Source organism: Falco biarmicus, chromosome 1 (assembly GCF_023638135.1).
Source record: "Falco biarmicus isolate bFalBia1 chromosome 1, bFalBia1.pri, whole genome shotgun sequence".
Classification (NCBI taxonomy): domain Eukaryota; kingdom Metazoa; phylum Chordata; class Aves; order Falconiformes; family Falconidae; genus Falco; species Falco biarmicus.
Window position 1 is genome coordinate 107,128,252 of NC_079288.1, and position 16,938 is coordinate 107,145,189.

The following is a 16,938-nucleotide window of genomic DNA, read 5'->3' on the forward strand; positions in this document are numbered from 1 at the left end:
AGAGTCTAGACTGAAAAAGGTCCCCTGAGAAGTTAATTTCCAAATCTTTAATCTCCCACATTTTATATATTATTATCTACAATAGTGCAGCTTTTTACACATCCCTACTTTAGGAAAAATGTTGTTAAAAACTGTTGAAAAAACATGGAAAGAAACAGAATTAATGTGTTCTTTTTTATATCTGACTGCATGTTTTCCCAAATACAACTTGAAGCCCCATTCAGCAGAATATTTACATATGTGCCTGTGTCATTCAGACTGCCCACATGCTTCCTGTACTCACTGGGGCTCATCCGATGCTTTAAACTAGGTGTTGAAATGCCCCAGTGAATCGCAGCCATAATTTAGATTTCTTTTTCTTTAAGGTGGAGAACAAAGAGCTAAGTCATCCTCCTTGAAGCCACTAAAGAAAGGAGATTATGTGGGAAACCTGGGACCTCTTCTCCACTGGGTGACATCAAGAGCCTTGCCAACCCTACCGTGTCAAAAGTACTTCAGGTAGCGAGGTGTGACATGCTTCTTACCACCATTTCAGGCATTCTCAGATCATTAGCTTTGCATGCATGTGTTTTGTACCGGTGTTTGAGGAGAATAACATCTCTTCGGTTAATAAAAGTATCATGGAAAACATAGAAGATGATTGTGAACTCTTCCAAAAGGTGGCACTTCAGGGAATAGACTTGTTCAGAAAGAACTGAATTTTAAAGTTATGAAGGAAATCGCAGGTTACAAGATAGTCTCTGTTTTTAAAGGGCTATTTCAGCTTTAGCTCATTTTTCATCAAAGTCATGGCTTTGGAAGAATTTATGTCCAACTTGTGTCACAGAAGGATTTTATTAGAAGAAACTTGTATTGAATTAAAAAAAAAAATGCCATTATGTTCTGTGTGTTTTGTAGCATCGCTCATTGCTTCTGTCTGCTAAGTCTGGATGAAGAATTCAATCACTAATAACATAGTATTTGGTCTAATTTTGTGAAACTGAAGGGGAGGTGTTTTTTCTCTCCTCCCAGACATGCAAACCTTAATCCTTAGTTCTTTTAAGGAAAAAAAAACTTCATCTGAATACGATAGAGCACATAGGTTGTTTTGAAACATGTGCATTGTGTGTGGACGTTCTTCTTCATATTCTACTTACATAGCTGTCATTGCTTGCGTATTACAAGAAAAGGTGGAAAAAGCACAGCCTCTGAACAGATCATTAGTATTTCATTCCTCCCGATATGGTTATTTCTTTAATTTCTCTTCCTTCTCCCAGAGAAGCATATCAGATTGTTCTAGACAGGATGCCTTACCTATGACTCTTCTCGTACACAGGACAGTCACCAATGCAGAATATCCTTTTAACAAGTTGATTCCAAAATCACTATGATTTTATGTCACAATAAAACATACTGTATTGAAAGAGCACACAGGCAGTTACTTCCTGCTACAAACGTCCACTGAGCACTCCTCATGACATCTGGGGAACCTGTCTTACCCTATTGCTTTCTTCTTGCCTTTCAGGTTATTTCACTGAAGGAATGAGACCAAATCAACTACAAACTTGCATAGAAAAAGCACGCAAATTTTAGATGTTAATCTCCAATTACCAGTGACCAAAGGGGCAAAGGACCCCATACAAATGCCACACTCAATATTCCTCACAGGTGAGTTCTTTCTATAGCCCTCACTCTTCTTTGTCAACTCTTTTCTGACAGCAGAGTTAGAAGTTTCTGGTTTTATCAGTTCAAGTTTTGTCTGTATATAGTGTTTTCATCTGTCCATCCCCTCTCTGCCAAAGAGAAATGACCCCTTACCCCTGTTGCCAAATTAGACAGCCTTCCTGTGTTTCTTGGAAAATTACCTTTATGGTTCCTTTAGGGAACCACGGTACTCTCAGGGACATCTGTAATGTAGCCATATAATTCTTTCACTGCAACACAAAGGTTTTACTTACTGAAAACCAGCAATAACACTATTTAGAACATTATGCAAAGGAAAACACATCAAAATACCTTGAAAGATGGTTCGTCAAAGACTTGAAATTCACAGTATTGCCCAGTCCTCTTTCTGATATTTTTGCGTCTTTTCCATAACTGATGGGTTGCTGGAAGATAAATGTGAGATACAAAGAAATAAAAGACAGTAGTTAATAGGATCCTACCAGCTCTGACAGTTTACTGCGCTCTTTGAATTTATACTTTCAGTCTGTCTTTCCCCAAATAGCCACAGCCCTTCACCTTTTGTGCTTTAGTTTCCCAATGCATCACTTTCATGACACTGTTCTCTCTGAGCAGTCCTGTTAATGTTTAAAGTGTTGTGGAAACAATCATCAGAACCAACCAGTCTGCCTGAAGGAGTGAAAAGCTCTGTTTTTCTGGTAACAAAATACTAGTTTAAATATAGCAAAATCCTGTGTCTGTTACAGTACTGCATTTAATGAGAAGCATTCTTTTAAGAGCTATTTTTGACATTTCTGTGACTCTGAAGCAATGGTGGTGTTTTGCCGATTTCTACTGTGTAATTTCAATATGCAACAATCTCTCCAAGTTGAATAATTTGGAATCCATGCGTGCTTTGCAGTTTCGAGATAATTTGATCTGAATAGCAGTTTCATGTAAATGTTTTGGCACTAACGAAAATATCCTCAACATTACTACTTACAGCTTGAAACACCAATAACTATTTTACATGCCAGCAATTAAAGAACATGATAGGCAGGTTAAAAATCATTAATTTCTCTCTCTGAAACTGGTATTTTCTCATTGAAAGGTTTGAAAACAAATTTATTTTCAGCAGGTTATTTCTGTATTAATGTGATACCAGCAACATCTGTGCAGCTACCTCTCTCCTCCTGTGGGCAAGCACTGTTCATGGGAGCCTGAAGGAACACAGCTCATGCTTGCTTCACCCTACAGCTGTGGGGTAAACATGGGATACAATGTTTGAAGTGTTAAATAATTGGAGGAAGTGAATGGAGAATGATAACAGCAACAGGGAAATTTCTGAAGTGATTTGAGAAGGTTGTCTGGTGCAGGCTGGATGTTTGATTATGTATGCACTGGATACCCACTTCTCTCTACTTGAATAATACATGGGAACCCAGAATTGTTTACTTTAAAATACCAAAATGAGAAAAGACCATGTTCTGAAAATAAAACCTGGGAGTTTCAACTCTGCCACCTCTAGGAAAGCCCAGTGGGAGGGATAGGATTGCTAGAATTAGGGGAGGCCGCCTTTTCGTTATTTGTTATCATTTAACAAAATCTGAAGGCATCTTCCTTTGCAGAGAGCAGGAAATAATTCCTATGCAGCTCCAGGGCCAGGCAGAGGTTATGGTGCCCATTTCACTTGTGGTGTTAAACAACGGAGGGCTTCCGGATCCTACTGGGACTGTACCGAGTCACCAAACACTGGAAGAGAAAAATCAAAAGAGCACATGTACAGTGGACTGTTTCTGACTTAGTAACAGATGAAAATATAGTGTTCTTTAGCCACCTTCTCCTTCCAGTGTTCTCAAATACAACCGGTTGTGTTCCACTACTGGGGAGATTTCTTAGGGTTACATTTGGGAGCACATGGTCAGCAGACAAAAAAATGCAGCCAAAATGTTACTATTAATTGCTTTTTTGAGACTTGAACTTTGTGAATCAATGATGTTTTCTCAGCCTTCACTCTGAGTCTGCTTGGAATTAGTAGCCTAAAGTTTTATGGTGATAAACTCCAGTATCCCATTGAGAAGGACTAGGGTACGTGTTGTCTACATGCTAATAAACACAACCATGCTTGTGCATGTCACTGAAAAATAAAAAGGAATGTGCACATGGCATATATATAATACAACATTAAGATGTCTGCATCTGGGAGACAGATTGTAGCTGCCACTTCAGTCCTGGGATGAGGCAACAACCCAAGCAATGCCAAGACCTGAGAGGTTCTTGCCTCATATGGAGTGAAATGTGGTGTCGTGGACTTCAGTAGCAAAATTCTCGATTACTTTTGTGTTTTGCCCAAGATGCATTGGTATTCCCCATATATGGAAGGAAGTATTTTACCAGAAGAAGCATGGCTTTTGCTAATCACAGAATATGTAATCGCTTAGGCAATTTGTAACAGTATTGACAAAATATGAATCTTGGATGTGTTTTGCACAGACCTTCTAATCTTTTGATCCAAAGTTGCTTTTTATGCAAACTCTGAGGACTGTTAAATGTTGCTTGATTAACTTCTATACAATATTATGAATAGTGTGTTTGGAAAGGACTAAGAAATACTGCTGGCTACAGCCCTTCAGCAAACCTCCCCAACAAACACAATTCACTAGGTTTGTACTCATGTAGAACTGCATTTCTTGACATCTGCTAGCTCACCTTAATCAATGTGTTCTTCTCATTATGGATCCAGTTTAACACCTTCCAGCACTACCAGTTTTTGTTCTTATAGCCTCCTCCATTTTCTCCCTTGTTTGTATAAAAGAAACATCTGGCATATCAAATGGCTAGCAATGCTCTGTTTGCTTTATGAAGCATAAACTCAGCTACAGCTATCAGCTAAATACCCTGTTATCATTAGACCTGCTCTTTGTAGAGATCCTGTCTCTCATTTGCAGGCTTGCGAGCCTCTCCACGGCAAGTTGGCTCCAGATGTGCAGTCATAGTGCTCCCAGTGGTGTGCAAGCACTGGGAATTGAGTTGCGACACCCGGCCAAAGCCTCTGGCAACCCCTGAGCCCTGTGCCTGCAGCCACCTCCTAATGGGTTTTTCATACTTGTCTGTGCTTTAAGGTTCCAAGCAGGGAACTTGCTCCAGGACTGGAGCCGTCCCGCTAGGGATTCGCAGAAGGGATAGGCTCATCCCCTGCACTGTCTCAGGGAATACTGAGCAGGAATTGAACTGATTGAAAAAACAGAACTTTCCGAAGCCCCTTTTTATTGTGGGGTGTTTTGTTTTGTGGGTTTTTTTCTCTTTGGCTTAACTCATTCTGGGTCGATATTCTTTACAATGTTAACCTTTCTTGATCAGTGCTTTTAATAGAGCTGTCAGAGTCAACTGAGGAAGATGTTAAGAAATCTTCTGTCCCACTGCTGCATTACCAAGGATGTTTCAATGAAAACAGTCCTTTTGATCTTAGTTATTTGGGAGCTCTTCTTCTGCAGCTTGTACCTCAGCAGAAAATCTAACAATCTGTTTGTGCTTACTGGGAAAAAGATACTTGTCGCCTTGCCAACATAATTACATTGGTGAGTTAGGGAATAATGAGTGAGAACAGATGAAATATTTAGATATAAATAGTCTGTTTTCATGTGCTGTGATTGTCGCTAATAAGGCAAGGACGTGTGGTTTGTGGTTCAGGGACAGGATGAGGAACCAGGACATCTGGGTTCCTTTCCCAGCTTTACCACAGTGTATTGAAGAAGTCATCAAGCCTCTTTGTACCCCATCAGTTGGAAGTGGATAATATAATGCTCTGGTGACTAATTCTTTAATGCTGTCATTCTCAGATGTTCAGAAGGGAAGAACGATACAAGTGTACGATTTTTACGTACTAGAAAGCGGCCCAACTAAAACTTTAAATCCAGATACCCAGAAAGTCTGTGAATTACTTTATCCTATCCTGACTTTAAGAATCTGACCCACTTGCAATTTCGTAGCAATGACGGAAAAACAAGAGGAAAATTAAACCCCGATACAGAATGTTTGAACAAAATCCTGTCTGAAAGTATGTCAAAGTTTTCTGTAGCAGGTTTTTTCAGCTTTACACTCAGGCTTTTTTTTTTTTTTTTTAAAGTAACAATAGGACTGCTGTGTACCTAATAGGAAGATGGCAATGATGTCCTTGATGACTGAAATGTGCTCATTGGTTCAAAGCCTGTAAACTGCTTAGGCCTTTAGCTCATAAGGCTTGATAGGATTTAAAAAGGACCTACAGCGGTCATCTACAAAGGGCTGTGTTTCCCCTAGCCTATGTGTATTTTGCTCACTGCAGCTGTAACTAATAAATCATCAAACCATAGATTAAAAGCATGTAATTAGTATAAAAGTAATTAAAGCCAAGATTCATTCTACCTAGGAGTAAATACGCATATTTGCCATGTAAGTCATAGCGGAAAAGAGATAATTATTTTTTTAGTGTGCGTATGCTAGCAGAGAGTCTCAAAAGCAGAGTTGCTTCTTTAGCTGAGGAAGAAAAAAGAACAAACCCAAAACAAGTGTGCTAGCGTTTTGATTTAAGCTCATGAGTTTAAATTCCTGTGGGGTGAGCATTATATTATTTTAGGGTTCCCAGCACTTATTTAAAACAAATCTAGTAGAAAAAACAAGTCTGTAATGCAATAATAATTTCTTTACCTGCTGATGGATCCTGGGTATCAGATGGCTGTAGCTACATGAGAAAGATAAACAGCTGAATGGGAGCAGAACTACAGTTGGTAATGAGGACCTCACATCCACACTGCATGCGTGGTTGGGTTTTTCAGTCTGGTCCCATGTGCAGACTGGTTAGAGCACAGGAACTGTCATACTGGAGTACCCTTCTGATGGTGGTTTCACCCAAAAGTCCAATTTGTAAGCTCTGACCTGTAGTGCAAGAAAAAGCACGATAAGTGGGAGAAATCAGATTTGCTTCAGAAGTGCACTTCTGAGCTGAACTAGAATGCCAATGCACCCTCACCCTATTTGTACTCTTATCACTGAGCAAGAGCAGTACAGGAGGCTTGATTTGCACTAAGAATCCAGCTGGCCAGGCAAGACTGAGCACAAATTACTCCTTGCTGCAGGCAAGGCTACGCTCTAAATCACTGCAATTGGACAATGCTAAAGCAGCAGCTAAAATACTTATCATGTAGTATAATTTCAGACTTTTTTGAAAGAGGCTTATGGCGATGCGTAAGAGAAATTGGCTTCAGTTTGCTGCTTTTATCTCATTTGAGAACATTCTTGAAAACAGTTTCGTCCACTGCAATACTGGCACAGGAGGTACAAATGTAAATAGGGAGAATTAGCTCTTCACCATCACTCTAAGCTAACGCCATGCCTTCTGGGATACTAAGGGAAAAGCGAATCTCCTGATGCACAAGAAATCCTCCAGGAATCTGCAGCGTTTCGTTTATTACCTTATTGACTTGTACTCTAAACCAGAGAAGTCTACAGTTAACCAAGCCCTTCCCCTTTCCTATCCCCAGTCCTTGCTTTCACCAGTCAAAACGGGTACATGGCCTGCCAGGAAATGTTTAGCACACCCCATCTGGGTCCCTGGTAAGGAGACGTAAGGAGCAGCAACCCAGGGCTTACTACTGAGTGCTCCCAGTAGAGACACAGCAGTTTGTGTTTGGAGTGGACTAAAAAGTCACGTCAGAGCAGGTGAAAACTGGCGAGCTGTCAGTTGACAGCCCTCATCCACCTCCAGAATCTTAGAAAACAAGTCTGCCTAAGGATACAGGGAACAGGTACCAGGAGACTCACCATCTTTTCCATGATAATTACACTCATCATAACGCTTCACATCATCATAACGTCTTTTGCACTAACTGCTCTAAAAAGACCCCCCAAACCAACACACACACATGCACACATATATCCCTAGCTGTGTATCTATGTATGTGAAGTCATGTAAATAACTATGTGGTGAGACAAAGCAGCCTGAACAACCAAAAGATTTAGCAACAAAAATTCTTTTCCGATGGCATAAATCCCACTAGTAGTAATTTCATCTTGAAATGGAAAGCATAGCATTACATTATTTGAGTGCAAAGGCCAAATTTCCCTGGTTGCAAGTTAGACCCCAAGCTCATACGAACACAGCAGGAGAAACCTAAAATGATTTTGTTTCCTAGTGGCACTAATTCCATTGCTAGAGAAAATGTAATTATATTTATATTGACATTATAATGATAACTTTGCAGGCCAGACTACATTCTGTCTGTTAGGCCAGATATAAATGAAGCACCAGCAGAGACCTAAGGAATTTCTGAATTTCTGTTCCTCGGTGGTGGTGTGCCTGGCAGCCCAGCTATAATTTCAGCAGTAAGAGGAAAGTTCATTCTGTGAAAAAGATAGTTAAGAATTAATTTTGTCTTAATTATAAAACCTCTCCATTTTGTATTGAACACAGCATCCTCAAACAAACTCCATGTTGTCTTTGCAATATGCAGACGAGTTTTTTGTCCTGTACAGCTGTAAAACTTGGAATGTCAACATAAAATCTTGTAGCAGTTACCTATGTATGCATGTACGTAATACAACTGGGTTCAAGAGCACAAGGTTGTACAAAACAGGAGCTGCGTATTCATCGAGATAATATTAACAAGGTCAAAGTACTCAGTTGTGGTTAGTGAAAATGGTCATTTCCTCGTAACAGACCTTACTACTTTATCCAGCACACCCCTGTTCATGCACAGCCCACCTTGCCACTCCCCCACAGCCATGCTGTTGGGGATCAGCAGCAAATGCCTGAGGAGATCTGCTGCACCAGCACGTGAGCAGTCTGTGCGTGTGACCAAACTACATGTTTCAGCAATTGTAAAGAACAACAACAAACACATATGTATTTGTATGAACACAAACTTATTACATGCCATAAGAATTTTGTATGAGCTTTTTATTAACTTTGTTGTATGACAGCAGTAACTTCCCTCATATTGTGTGCTCAGTGCATGTTATTATTACGACAAAAGGGCAAAGATTTTAGCAAGATTTGTAAAGTTCTGGTGGGGAGGGGTGCCACTATCCCCATTAAGGGCTGACCTTGCATTTCAGGGAAGCAGAACAAAATATGAATTTCAGTTACAGCGATGAATTTTTCAGCATCGAGCTGATAAATGATCACAGCAGACCTAGCACCCTGGAGATGCCTTGCTGTTGTGAACAGTAATTGCCTGCTGGCTGTTTGAGGCTGTCAGGATCACATACAGTAGATTCAGACGAGCCTGGCACCATTTAACTTGTGGCTTTGCTTGCTTATTTATCAATCTCAGTTGCCCCCGTACTAAAAGAGAGGCCTTTCAGGAAAATGGAAGTTCTTTCCTGAAATTCAAGGAGGTGGGAATTGCAGTCATTCACTGCCGATACATTAGTTTAATACATAGTGGCATTTTTAGGTATTTACCCTGGCTATATTAATTTGATATGTTATGGTACATGTGCCAGCCTATCCTATTGTTTTCTCAAGGCACTTTTTCAGTGTGAGAAATTGCTAGTTCTACAGTCGAGATCATATAAGTATTCATTACTTCTCTTGCACAAGAGAAGCAGTACCGAGGGAGTGTGTTTAAATTCAGGGCTGAGGGATTTCTTTTTCCTTCTATAATTCATAAAAAAAGCAACTCTAGAGGGGAAACTATTTGCAAGCTGGAACTGAACTAAATTAAACAATTAGAAGATAGAAAGAGCTAAACAACTTACAATTTTCAAAACAGACTTTGGTTGAGAATAATATTCCAGGACAATCAGAACACGCTGATTTTTTTTAACAGGTTAGAAAAACCCACCCAGCCAAACACAAATACCTTCTTGTTTGGGTCAACTGAACTTAATTTTCTTTGGCTTTTTCTTCCATACTTATACACCAAAATAAACCCTCCGTTATAACATCTGTAATTAGGACACGAGCAGATGGATTGGTTAGTCACTGGCCCAGCTAACTTATGTGCATTGCTGGAGAAGTCAGTTAAGGTAGATACATTTCTCCTCATTTACCCATATAAAAGAGAGGCGGCTGGTTTAACCTGCCATCCCATCTCCCTCTACTTTCAGTGGGGAGAGAGCGGGGGAAAAAAAAAAAAGAGAAATCTGGGCTGTGGGTGGAATCACTCACTCCTTGGTGGTGCTGCCTCCACCTCCAAGGAGGCAAGCGTTGGTATATTTGACACTCAGTTTCTCCATTAAACTGATATTTTATCACTTCTTAGCACACAGAAGAGTTAGGAAGATGACTGTGGGACATTCAGATACGAGGGCAGTAAGACGCACACAGGAGGCATTGACAGACTGTGCACTTCTTGAATTCCCCATCCTCTGCAGCTGGGTGTAACAGAGAGTTTGTCAGTGTTCACAGTCCAAGCCTGGAGCACAAGTTTGGCTGAGCTTGTTTTTTCCATTTTCGTCAATATTAAAAATATGTCCTGTACATGGTACTTCTCCTGGCATTCACCACAGAAAGGCCTTTGCAGGCAGAGTCCAACACCATCACATCTTTATAAATGCTTCATAGAAGTGTACAGATTTCACAAGCTTACATTGGCTTAAACAGGAGGAATTTTATGTGCCTTAACCAATGTTACCTGAGGAAATATAGCTCCCAAATGGTGATTATTTTTTTTCCAAAATACAGTTATAATATGGGGGTGGATGTATGTTGGCACTGGGCCAAAGTTTCTTAAAGGACATTTAAACCATTTCAAGATACAGAGCTTTCACAGCTTGTTTGTCTTAACTGCAAGTTTTGGTTTTGTTGAACTTTTAAAACTTGGTTAGTATTTTGTTTAATCTGTCCTCTAAGATAAATATTAGACTAGTTATTAGATTAAATGCCTCTAGTTTACAACCACAGTGCCTTCTCTGCAGTTTGTACGCACAATGCAAAGTGAATTTTGAATGTTACCTGTTTTATAATCTTGAAAAAAAAATCAAGAGGGTTGTGCAAATATCATTAAAAAAATAAGGATAACAGACACACTAGAAGTGAATATAACTATTTGGGAAGAATGGCAGAAATCCTTTGCTTATGTACAGAAACTCCCAGAGTACTGACAGTGAGTGGTTCAACATTTTCTGAGTTCTTCGTGTTTTAGAGCTGCCTGAATTGTTAGTGAGAAAGAGAGGTTTTCTAGCAGTAGACCATTTCTTCATTGCAATGGTAACAATTCCTTATAGCTTCTTTTTCTTCTCCTCCTTTTTTTTTTTTCTTTTTGAAGAACAATGATACTGAAGGTATAACTCTGAAATCAACAGAATTAAATTGCCATAAAACTGCTGCTATTGAAATCACATTTACTTGATATTAGTTTGTTTTGTTTGCTTGGCTTTTACCTGGAGAGGTTTAGGAGGTCAATTTTAATATATAACGCATTTCATTGATAACAGATGTAATAGGAATATGATTGAATTTATAACTAGTAAAAATGCATCAATGGCAAGGAATAACTCTTAAGTATAAACATAATGGCACTGGCAAATTCTAATCTTACTGCATGAAATCTAATAGGAAGCCAGTATATGAAAGAACTCAGGTTTAACATTATGGGTCACCTCTGTGTAATTTAATTTGGAATTACTTTTATCTGCTTCCAGATTTAACTAGGTGAACAATGTGCAGAAATAAAACACGTGAGTTAGAAATGCATATATCAGTTTGAATAGAATAGCAGATAATGTAAACTTTACAATTTAATCACAAAATCTGGCCACTTCAAAAAAAATAAATTTTGCAGGCTACTTTAGATTATTTCCCCCCTTTTTTTTCACTCCTTACTGGAGCTGTGTTAATACCAGCTGTGTAGCAATACGTTAGTGCACAGGAGAGCGTTTTTGCACAGATCCTGCCCTGTCCAGAGTACTGGAAATATCACAGCAGTGTGACTGGAAGAGTCCCACTTCCTGTTCTAGAGGGGATTTGAACAAACATCTGTGCATTTGGATGTTCATCTAAATTAAACTGAGTACGGCAGAGACTTCCTTTAGCAGTTTCTCTTGTCACTAAAGGAAACGAGAGTGCAATTTTGTAAGTTCAATTACAGGATGACTGTTTAGCACCCAAACATCAGGTCAAATGCAAAGTAAAAGACAAATTAGATGTAGCTCACCGTTGACTGGTTTTGCACCTCAGTACTTCAGAACTGTACCATATCATATATAAAGCCTTGTTCCTGAACCAGAGAATTCAGTCTGTTCATATGACATATCACACACGAGGGAAAAAGCAGACAGCCTTTTAAAAGTTCCAGGAATTCTAAAATAGTCATAATCCAAAGCAAAAACTGTGTTCTTGTTCACTTGATAATTTTTCTTTGTATTATCAGGTGTGCCATCTCACTCATTCAAGTACCGCTTCCTCACCAGAACATCTAATTCAAGATCAAACATGAAAAGATTAATTATTAAACTAATATATACGTGCTTCAGGCTCTGTCTGAGCTGGGATGGATCATTCCTTCCTTCTTCCTGAGCACTGATTCCTTTACAAAGATTTGCTGGGACAAGAATTCACCTTCTGTCAAGTCTATATCACCTTCAGCTACTTACCTCCCCTAAGCTACTATACGAATACTGAATACTGTACATGAACTGTTTGTTGGGGTGTTCCCTGTATAAATATACAGGTTTGATACAGTAGGGTCTTATGAACGCTAACAGGAAAAATGGAGAATGGCTTCAGATAAGCCATCTTGCAGCAAACTCTCATAAAACCTAAGCTGTTCACAATATTCCTTTTTTTTTTTTTTACCTCAGCCATTTTAGAAAATTGTTTTGCCAAGACTGAGGGCCAGACAACCAGAAGAATTGTTTCTGGTTAAGATATCCTTTCAAGGAGCTAGAAACGGAGGTCACCACTGGGGAGCCATTCAAAACCTGATCATCTGTGTCCACGTTGCCCTGTAAAACCACCTTCTCCCATGCCAAATTCACCAGCTGCCCGTTGTCTGCTTGGATCAGCTCTCTAGAGGCTTCATTAGTGTGCAATGAAGACCTGCAGGGAAGGCTCAGCTGTTCCAGGTCCCCTCCAAAGACAGCCTGCACAACCCAGCTCCCCGCAAGCACCCTGGCCAGAAGCTGCCCTACAGAGTGATGCCAGGGTGGGCAGCAGACATTGTCCATCTTGGCTCCTCACTGTATGCTTCTCTGCCTCTGGAGGCCCTGCCCAGAGGTTGCAAGTGAGAACCAGTTAGACCAAAGGATTCCCACCACATGCTGGGATGGTAGCGGCCATTCGCAGCGTGTGGATGACCAGCAGAAGATGCTATTATTTCTAACCAGATCAGCACTGCCCATGTGAATATAAATGAACACGCACGCCAGCAAAGTCAAGTGGTATCCCAGCATGTCCATAAAACTAACAAACACTTGGCTGTGTGGAACTGAAGCACTCTGACAGAGATTTGTAGTGTTTGAAGTTTGATATTATTTTCAGTGGGGTACCTTTCCTGTAGAAAAACCCCAAAATTTCTGTTTTCTATATCACGTTCTTGCACACAGGGTCAGCTTCCAGCAGTTAACAGAACAGCAAATGACAATTAGTGGTATAAATCAGGTGGCTCAATTATTTCAAGAGACCTGAGTCATGTTGTGCCAGTAACGATTTTACAAATATTTGTGTATGGGTATTTATGAGGCATGACCTCTTGTCTCTATGTGTGTGCAGCTTAGCCTGGTTTCAGTGGAGATAACGTTAAATCACAGAGTAGCTAGTATCGAGCAGCTAAGCTTGCGTTTGCACTCACAGAAAGCACTGAAGTGTCCTGGATTTGCATCTAAAATTGATGTTTGACATCTAATCATTCAACTTGCTCCTGTAGGACACTGCAGAACCAAACTGAGTCCTGTTTCCCACTGCTCAGTGTCACACACCATCTCCATACCTCTCTTAAGCGCACAAAGCAGTTACGTTAGACATCAGAAGAGTAACATGGTCACTTTGCACTAATGAACATGACTAGAGTAATGCTAGAAGCCAGGGCAATTCGTCTTATGAGTATAAATGTTAAGCTAAAGAATTAATTTATGTTTGTTTGAAAGAACTCAGAGAGGCATAAAAATGCAGGAATGTTTAATCCTAAAGGGAATGAGATTTATCAAAGCAATCTGAAAGGATAATGTGTTCATTTCTGGTTCTACAGGCAAAGGAAAGCCAGAAGAGTCCAAAGCATTAACAACTTAGAAGCTATTTTTCATGCTGCTATCATTATCTCAAGTTTGATGCTACACTGAAAGGCAAATCTGGTTCTGGTAAGCAATTGTTAACTTGTGATAAGCATTAGGTTTACATTTAAAGATCAAAGCAAACATATATAAACCATTTTGCGTACATACGTATCCTCTGCTTTATGTCCCTGCTCTTGGCTTTATATCCAGTCATCACTGTGTTTCCCTCTTACCTTCTTAGCGAGTCCAGGAGCAATTTGAATCTGTATTGAAAAGGAAATGTAGTAAATTTAATTCAGAATAATATGTAATGGACTAAAAACGTCAGGCAGAGATTATCTCAGTTGGTAAACCAGACCAGAGAACTACAAGATCTGTTAACTGTCAAACATTAGAGAGACAATGAAGCGCTTTCCCAATTGTGTGATTTTTCTCCCCTCTGAAAATACCTATCACCCAAATGATCAAACCATTAATAATACATATTTACATAAACAAAATTCCCATTTATCTGACAAATATTAATGCTGGAGCACCCCATAACTAAAATTGCTATTCAAAGATTATTGTGCCATGAGAGGGTGGAAGGTTGGCAACTCTCCATTTCAGGGAAAGGATCATTACTGTGGTAGATTCCACCCGCTCTTTCCAGAAGTGACCTTGGTCTATGGCTAAGCCATCTGCAGGTCATCACCATGAGCAAATCCTGAAGTCTTTACTCATGACTGAACTCCACCTGGGATCCATTTATGCAGGTTTTTATGCTTCAATAAATCTGGCCCTTTGCTTCTGTTTGTCCTCTGTTCAGTCCAAACTTCCCAACTGGATAAAAAACAAAGGCATCCTTTTGAAAACCCTCACTGAAAAGTCTTTTCCAAGCATTTTATGAAAAGTTTAAGAGTATGGATTTCAGCATGGGCTCTAAATAAAACAGTTAAGAATTTGGTTTGAATAAAACTCCCTACATCTTTATTGTAAGGTGAACTAATAAAAGTACACTTCATTTCATGTCTTAAGACTGCTAGATATGGCTTCTATAAAGTAATTTTAACAAGTTACGAGCTATTCAACTTTACTCACATGTAACAGGTTCCTCTAAAGTTCTATAAAGATGACCAGAGGGCTGGAGCACCTCTCTGTGGAAGACAGGCTGAGAGAGTTTGGGTTTCTCAGCCTGGAGAAGAGAAGGCTCCAGGGAGACCTTATAGGGCCTTCCAGTACCTAAAGGGCGCTTGTAAGAAAGATGGGGACAGGCTTTTTAGTAGGGCCTGTAGTGATAGGACAAGGGGGAAGGTTTTTAAACCAGGAGAGGGGAGATTTAGATTAGCTATAAGGAAGAAATTCTTTACCATGAGGGTGGTCAGGCACTGGCACAGGTTGCCCAGAGCAGCTGCGGATGCCTATCTCTGGCAGTGCTCAAGGGGGCTCTGAGCAGCCTGGTCTAGCGGAAGGTGCCCCTGCCCATGGCAGGGGGGCTGGAACTAGGTGATCTTTAAGGTCCTTTCCAACCCAAACCACTCTATCGTTCTATATGACTGTAAATATAAACAAGCAAACTCATGGCAGATTTACAATAATTTTGCAAACGGTATTAAACATACCTGTAAACAATATAGCTGAAAAAAATATCTGAGCCTATTCTAGATGTAGTAAACCACTGGTAAAAAAACCCCAACAAAATTACACCTAACAACTTGAAGAAACCAAGATCATCTCCCTAAACGCTTGAAAACCATCTAATCATTAAAAGAACCAACACCTTGCAAGATCACTGACCATATGAAGGTTTGGTGTCATGGTCATACTGGAAATTATCAGTCTATGTGTCCACTTCACGATCAAGGCTTCCATTAGCTCTGCTCTTCTCCCTACACCACTAATTTCCTTGCTTCTGTGCCCTGTCGTAACAAATTAAGGCAGGCTAAAAACAGTAGCTATGTCTGGATTTACAAAGACTTGGCTGCAAAACTTCCAGTTAGCTCCAAGTTACTCTTGCCAGTTCTCCTGGATGCTCTATACCTGTAGAATCTCATCCTCTGACCCTTGAGTTTCCTTAAAATTGAATGAATTTTTTTAATAGCAAATTGTAAGGTGGAAGTGTGAAAAATACTTTTTCTTTTCAAAGTACTTACAGAGTTTTAGGTTTGGTTTCTAATGCATGTAAATTGAAATAATTGTCATTTATATAGTCCAGAAGTTTTGTTTTTAACGGCCTGTAGTGCACCATTAGTTTTACATGCTTTTATGCACTGGCTTGACTTAAAACCAGTCTAGCTGTTTCGTTACAAATGGTTTTAGTTTCCAAGTAAACTAAGTGGCAGAGAAATTCAAAACATACTGAATTAATTTAAAATACTAGTATCCACAACTGGCTCTAAATCAAAAAGAATTACTCTAGACTTAGAGAGTTTTATTTCTGACAGTTCTGATTTTTAAAATATAGTCAAAACATACTGCATATATTCACTTACTTTAAAACAGCAGATCAATGACACAGGAATCAATGTATTCCTTTTCGTCCCTTGTGTTCAAAACATTTCTTGATACAGTAGAAAATGCTTGATTTCTTTTCCCTTCCATGCAAAAATAATCCTGTAAAGGCACTCTTCATGTCCCAATGTCTAACCACTTTGTTAAACGTTTAGATCCTGCTATTAGATAAATCAGATTTCCTAGCGAAGATCTAAAGCTGCAAGCATAATTTATCTTCAGTTCACTAGTGATGTGGGCAGTTACTATCTTGGGACCAGATCCTGTAAACCTGTGCATGAATAACCTTACCCATAACAGCTCGTCCAGCAATGACCATTACACTGTTCATGTGAGTGAGGGTGTGTCGAATTGCTCTTTGGGGTGGAAAATGTTTGCAGGGTACCTGTCTTGATTTTCTAACAGAAGACAGTAGAAAGACTGCACAAAGAAAGAAACTATTAACCAGGAATATCAAATCGTCATGAGATGCGTTTTTACATCATTTTCCCCTGCTATACTAAACATGCCCCATAGTTGCAACAAGTCCCAACTTAATGCTCTTGGCTACAAACACTAATACAGGACACTTTGCAACTGATGTCAACAGCAGGGTGACGCAGAATAGCATGAGGA

At 39.6% G+C, this 16,938-nt stretch overlaps 2 long non-coding RNA genes across 2 annotated transcripts in view; one reads left to right on the forward strand and one right to left on the reverse strand.

Annotated features, from left to right (window-relative positions):
• Window positions 1-2,676, reverse strand: part of LOC130142861 (uncharacterized) — a 28,384-nt gene extending 25,708 nt beyond the window's left edge. Inside the window, exon 1 of the long non-coding RNA XR_008819556.1 lies at window positions 1,996-2,676. This is a non-coding gene — a long non-coding RNA (uncharacterized LOC130142861). The remainder of the gene's footprint in view (window positions 1-1,995) is intronic.
• LOC130142872 (uncharacterized) lies at window positions 372-14,029 on the forward strand. Its single transcript, XR_008819558.1, has 3 exons — window positions 372-506; window positions 1,505-1,647; window positions 13,809-14,029. It is a non-coding gene; the product is annotated as an uncharacterized LOC130142872 (long non-coding RNA).
• The last annotated feature ends 2,909 nt before the right edge of the window (window positions 14,030-16,938 follow it).